Source organism: Acromyrmex echinatior, chromosome 14, assembly GCF_024713525.1.
Source record: "Acromyrmex echinatior isolate Ae372 chromosome 14, ASM2471352v2, whole genome shotgun sequence".
Lineage (NCBI taxonomy): Eukaryota > Metazoa > Arthropoda > Insecta > Hymenoptera > Formicidae > Acromyrmex > Acromyrmex echinatior.
In genome coordinates this window covers 7,886,897-7,894,154 of record NC_141865.1, presented here as the reverse complement: position 1 = coordinate 7,894,154, position 7,258 = coordinate 7,886,897, and the positions used below count along the sequence as shown (strand labels likewise).

Below are 7,258 nucleotides of genomic sequence, written 5' to 3'. Positions count from 1 at the left end.
GAAAGTATCTCATTTTAAGTTTTGTAATTGTCCGAATTTGAACATTTCGATACCATTTCAGACATTTGGAGAAATTTAGGACAAATTCGGACACATTTTGACTATATTTTGAACAATTTCGAATACATTCGGACAAATTTTTCTCAAGGAGTTGCTTAAAAAATATATACCTAGAGAAAAAGTTGCTTCGATTTAAAGAAATTTTCTTTGCCATACGGTTAAAGAAAAAAATTTCCTTGATTTGTGAAAAAATTTCTTTGATTTAAACATTATTTTTTCAAATCAAATAAATTTTTTCACAAATCAAAGGAATTTTTTCTTTAACCGTATAATAAAAAAAATTTTTTTAAATCGAAGCAACCTTTTCTCTTGGTGAAATGTAGGAAAAACGGATACTTTTATAAATAAGCAACGAGCTTATCATGCATGAAACGAACGCATCGTCGGTCAAGCGGGACTAGCATAACGAGCGCGCGAGAGGAGATATAAGATGCGCAGTAATAATATAGCTATAAGATTAATTGCGAGATGCGAAGGATGTAGCGTACATACGCTTTACATACTTGTACGTTGTAACGTCGAGTGTCTCGCAGTACTCCGGTACACGTTGAATGTCTTGAACTAACATTCTGGCAGAGCTCGATCTTACGCACGTACCATTATTCGTGTATATACGCCGCTTGCGGCGCGACGGTTACTCATGGCGCCCTCCAAGCGTATCCAAGGTCGTGACGTCATGTTGTTCGCGCCGCGCGACCCGCTGTTTGTATATTGTCGCATCAATATCTCTCGAGACGCGATCGTGACGAGTGTCTCAAAGTGCGCCATCGCACCTTATAGGCGCAAATTATAGGACTATTACACTATTCATAGCTCAGTCTTATTTCAAGCTTCGTCGTGAGTATCAGCCTCAAAAAAGTCGATCCGCGATTGGTTGATTCAATCGATAATGAATCAACGGGAACGCGAAATAATGCACGATTCTTGAGCCAATGTATCTTTCATCAGTAATAAACATCGTTAATAATAAATGTGTTTTGTTTGTCATCGTACAACTATACGATATCGCGCTTTGATCGTTCGTTTTCGGGTCGACCGTTACGTTTGAATTGCAGTTGCCAGCTTGATTCGTGTTGTGCCACTGACGTGAAGTTGCCGCTCTTTGAGAACGTCGGAGATACACAGTAGTCTGTCTCAAGTAGCGACGCGTTTAATCTGGTAAATATAATCCGCGATTAAGGGAGCACAGAGTCATACATAATGTAACATATAAAGCGTAAGAAAAATCAACCGATCAAGAGTCTCTTATTTCATAAATAAGAAAACGGAGAACTATGGCCGGTATTCATAGTCAATTTTTATATTCATGACTGTCTTAAGTTCTGTCTTGAGGTGTCACGAACCAATCGGAGGGCCGCATTAGCATCTTAAGACATTACTTATTAAGACGGTCTTGAAATAAGAACTGACTATATGAATATCGGCCTTTGATTGGTTAATTTTCTTATGTATTACGCGTTCTACATTACACAAGACTATGCTTCCCCGCCCTATGTTTGTAGTTTGGTATTTGTCGTTTGCATAACGTAAGTTCTATGCGTGTCGGGGTCGGCTATTCGTCAAGTCACGCGCTCTTCGTTCACGACGTTCATTTGATTGAGATCTGCAAGGTTGGACTTCGACAAAAGAGCAACCTTACCTCATCGCTCCTCCCTTCGTTTCGTGAAACGTGACTTACGTGACTCGCCACTCGCGCGGATTTAGTTTGACGAGACTGTCCCGCGTCTCTTCCTCCCCGCGCCATGTTTGATTCGCGTCGTGACACGGCATAATTATAGACGTTGAGTGCGTTCCACTCGCTTGCAACGCTTTATGGAATCATTTCGTGTTCTTATTGTTAATCGAGTGTCAAGTAAGGATAAATAATAGAATAGAATTTATTTATACTTCAGCATATACAGCCAAGAAGGGGAAACCTTTGGTTTACAGAAATACATAATCATTCACACTTACATTTCTCTCCCACATTTATCTTACAATTACAAACCTAAATTATTATACATTCTCTTTTACCTATACATAATCTCTATCACAGCCCTATCACAGTCTATTATTATTGTCCATATTTTTTTTATATATATATATTCCTTATATCCCTTTTCTTATTTACCTTTATCTCTACATAACATTTCTCTACCCGTACTTATCTCCTTATCTTATATTCTTTAACTGCACATTTTATCTATATCTTGTCCTTTTTATTTTCTATTAGTCTCATTACAATGCATTTCCTTAACTTATAATAGATAATAAATTACCTATAAATAATATTCGCGAATTGTGAGCATTAAACTATCGAAACTCATATCTAAGGTGCGTTCGGACGTTATTAGCGCTATTTATGTTATTAAATCTATCTTCATTGTTCATTAGACATATAAAACAAGGATAGAATGGCACAAACAGCGCCAACAGTGTCTCCTCGTACACACCTCTAAACCGAGCATTTTTTGAAATTTAGGGTAACGTTCACGTAGAAAAAATAGTGCTCTCATTTCGCGACGCGAACGAGAGAGGTCGCAATTGGTACAACGTTCAACGTTTTCTATATGAGGTCTATCCCCACTCCTCTAATGTTCAATCTAGATAACTGCGTCTATGGACATAATAAAGCGTCCGCGTTTCGCGCCATTCGCACGATAAACATCGGGAGCGTCGTTCAAAGTGATTCGAAGTGACGTGCAATCATTGATTTCGGTAACTGTGTTTCAGTGCGCGATCGTAATTAATCGCGTTCTCGCGAGTATTGTGTGACTGCAACTAGGAAGTCTGAGAGGAGGAGGAGGTTTGGGCGGCATCGTGCGTCGGCGGAGCAACTTCGAGGTAATTACACAGATAACCAAGCATGTCTCAGCAAAATCGCGCAAATCTGCGATTGTCTATAATGCTGGCAACTTGCCGTATATATTTGTTTTTAACGGTCTCGAATCTTGAATATACCAACATTGTAGCAATCGAGTCAACACACGCGCTAGCAATTCAACGGCAAAATGGCAGCATTATTGTTTAAATAAATTATAAGAATAAATCAGCTAATGCAAGTCAACACAGGTTAAACGAGTGTAAAATACTTGTGTCGTATACTTTAGTTTTTAGAAAAATTTTCAAACGTTCCGACCACTTTCGATTGGGTCTTTCTCAGTGTAAAAATAAAATCGGTGATAGTATTTATAAATTTAATATAAAAGATGCGATGTGATGCAAATTGGAGTATCGTTTTTTAAATCATATATTCATGAAATGATAATAATGCTGTCTGTCGTATCTAGCAAAATACTCAAATCTTACATTTCAGATTATCTCTGATTTAAAGGTTTTGAAGGTTTTATTTTTACACTGAGGAAGGCCCAATCGAAACATTTGTTAATTTTTCTCAAGGATAAAGTGTACAATTTTACACACGTCTAACTTGTGTTGACTTGCATTGGCTGATTTTACATTTATCCTTGGATTTATTCGTTGGAACCTATACCAAGAATTGATAGTTATTATTGTTTAAAATATTAATTATTTCCTACGCGCGTTATAATAGTTCAAATTTTGTATTTTACAGATCACAACGCAGTTACAACGCCGCCGTTGCCTATTGGTGAGTGACGAATTATCCTTTATTTTGATTTAAGATAATAGATCCATGAAAAAAATATTATAAATAAATGTAGAACTTCATAGAATTATTATCTTTAAATGAATGAGCTAGAAGATATATTAATATATTAATATATTTAATTCTGGAATATCCATGGATTTATCTTTGAATGTGAAAAGTTAAATAATGCGTGCAAAGCGTTGTGATGTTTAAAATATACATATTAAGTATATGAAAGAAGAGCAGGAAATATGATTAGTCAAAGTATAATTGAACTACTTTATTTAATAAACAGTGCGTCAGTAAATTAATAATCATAATTGCTTTCTTGTAGGGCTATTTATCTCAATTTTTCGTATTTATTCATATTTATTGATAATTTAATTTTATCACTCATTTTTCTTGAACAAAAAAAAATTAATGACACAAGATTTGATGGAAGCTTTTCGCGGAATAGAAAATCGGTATGCATGGTAAGCGCGGTTACCTGAAAGCGTGATATATATATTATCGACTCATAATTCGGAAATTCTCGTGATACTGGCATTTTCATATTAAGGTATCCGTCTATAATTAATTCCAAAAATACATTATTAAAGTATCGTACAATAGTTATCGGACACCCCGTAGATTTCAAGCCGTATAGTGGTCGGGCTTGTTTTGTCCTGGCAGACTGAGGGATACCGGTGATTTATTAGCACAGGCAAGCAAATCCTTGTCGCATGCAAATAGAATAAACGAATGGAAAAAAGGAATGCGCAAATGATGCAGCCGCGAGCGTGTTATGGGGCGATAAAAGATTACCGGCGGCAGAGAGTGCAGTGGCGATACAGGATGAGTCTGCGCGCGGAAAAAAACAAAATTAAAAGTTACGACGAAATGTGCAGAAATTGAAGATGAAATCAATTCGCGCGGTAACTCCACCATGCGGAAACACCATGTGCATTAATTTCATTTATCGAATTTTAGTACAAAGCAAGCCCTATAGGAAAAAGGAGCAGCACATTGAAGGGCTTTATACACCAGACGTACAGTTTCATATACTCCCTCTTTTTTTTTGCTGTTCTGTATATAAAATGCTTTCCGTAATTTCGTGTTGCTAAATCTGTTTTAATTAAAACAAAAATATATCGCGTAAGAAATAAAGAAATATCCACGCGGTTGCTAATATACTGATTGTGAAAGAAAATGTTTGATATTTGTGGCTATTCCAGCAATATTACAGCAAGATTGCAACTTTCCTACAATATTGCAACATTGCAGCAATGCAGCTGCAAGCTTCTGTGTTGGGAATAATATGTATATACAATCTTATTAAAAAGATATATATATTTGGCTTTGAAAACTACTATAAATTATATATCTTTTTTGTATATATATATATATATATATATAATACAAAAATATAATTATTAATATTATAGCAGTAATGATCATCAAAATTGAGCTCCTAATCATAATTATTTTACCATGCAGTTATAATCACAACTTCCACTGCTAAAAATATATCGCACAAACATCATGGTGAATGTCCGCTTTGTCACATCACTACACTGAAAGAAAAGATTGGTTGCTGTAGCAAATTAGATGGTTAAATATGGCATAGCATTTTTAATTGACTACAGCAACCAATTTTTGGTTGCGTTAGCTAATCGAAATCCTATACCGACATTGCGGATAAGCTAACACAACTAACAATTGGCTGTTGCAACCAATTAAAAATGCTATGCCATATTTTACCATCTAATTTGCTGCAGCAGTCAATCTTTTCTTTCAGTGTATGAAGCTGTGATAAATATTGTACCTCTCCGCTACGATATACACAGATTAAAGATAATAATGTGATATGTTATTTGATAATCTCATAGTACATAATTATTTGTGAGCCTATTGTGACGTCACTGTGAAGTTTTTTGCTATATAGGGAGAAATATCAAACACTGTCAACGTATTAAGACGCGTAGTTACGGTGATTGATTTTAACGAAAAGTTCGGTGTAAGAGAAATAAAACCATTCTTTAACCACATTAACTGCAACTCCGTTTGATTGTATCCGAATCGCATTGTTACGTTTACGTAAATATACGTTTATATGTGACTCGCCACGGGCTCGATCGTCGACGTAACGCGACGCGACGCGACGCGTTACGTTTCGATAAACTCTCGCGGCAGCAAATAAAGCATCCAAGAAACACGTTCACTGTATCTACAGGATGGCAGGCTGATAATCCGATATAATGACGATGACGAAAGTAAGAACGACGATAAAGGTAAACGATGGTCCCGTCACATCTTTCAGCCGGATGGCGTGGCGAGTACTTTTTCCACGGCCTCCTCCTCCTCCCCCTCCCCCTCTCCCTCCCCCTTCATGCCACCCTCGTTCTCTGTCACCACGCCGTACGTCGGTCGCTCAATTCCCGACGAAATGGAATATCGATACGCGGAACATCCCGAGGGAAGTGTAGCGAATATTGAAAAATTCTTGCCTGAAAGAAAAAAAAAGGCGGGAGCGAGCGAGAAGGAGAGAAAAGAAGAGAGGATTCACAGAGGAGGGGACGGGAGAGGCGGAAGGGGGGAGGGAGGGGGAGGGGTGAAGGGAACGTTATAGAGTCGTTTGCATTTTTGGAAAATATAATCGACCGGCTTGAATTGATCGGCGCCGAGACAATTGGCCGGCGTTCTCGTCGCCGCTCGTTTGCTTTCGCTCGAATTCACGGCTGCGGATGCGCCGTGGAAAAACCGTTGATCGGCACAACGCGCCGAGAGAATTCGACCTGGAATTTATTCTCACAACAATGTGCGTGTTATTGCAGTCCTCGATTTGAAATATATGCATCCCCGTCGCTTTTTGCCCGGCGATTCTGATAACAAAAAAAAAAAGGAGAAAGTTTCGCCTGAATCGCGTTATCATTTCGAATCCTTTCTATTATCGTTACATATATATATGATATTAATATTAATAATAATAATAATAATGATGTTGATATTTTGGTTGCACGAGTCCAGTGAGGAATGTGTAAATTTATCATCGGTGTAATGTTAGATTCGATAGCTCTATCGTTTGTGTGCTGATACTTGTCGGTGTGTATTTATATGATAAACTCTATTTTAACTCCGAAAAAAAAAACTAATAGCTTTTCACGTGTATTGTTTAAAAACTTTCTGTCAATAAATTTGAAAACCGGATACAAAAATCGCTTTGAAAATCGCGCAGTTCCGGCGGGAGAACGTTAACGGCAATTTGGCCTCGAGTGCTTCGACTTTTGAATCCGTCCATCGCAGGCTTCAGGTTCATATCGGCTACAGAGAGATATTTTATTTTTTTTTGTGTGCGCATTTACGCGCGACAGAAATGATTGTTGCAGAAAGGGATGCTTCGGGAAGAGTTGAGGGAGGGGCGGGGGGGGGGAGGGGGGAGGTAGGGCCGAGAGGTGATTCGGGGATGGATTAAACGTACATTCGAAATTTCGATTAAACGGGATTTCGATACACACGGAACACGTCCCGAAGGGAAATTTACCGAATGTAGCGATCCGGTGTCCGATCGGAGATACGAGAGGGGCAGTTTTCGGCCGGTACGAAGTCATTGGTCGGTCGACGCGGGGGAAG

The 7,258-nt window shown here is 38.1% G+C and overlaps 1 long non-coding RNA gene across 1 annotated transcript; it reads left to right on the top strand.

Annotated features, from left to right (window-relative positions):
* Positions 1–563: 563 nt before the first annotated feature.
* On the top strand, positions 564–3,649 carry LOC147907410 (uncharacterized). Its single transcript, XR_015547336.1, has 3 exons — positions 564–1,912; positions 2,773–2,883; positions 3,614–3,649. It is a non-coding gene; the product is annotated as an uncharacterized LOC147907410 (long non-coding RNA).
* Positions 3,650–7,258: the final 3,609 nt, after the last annotated feature.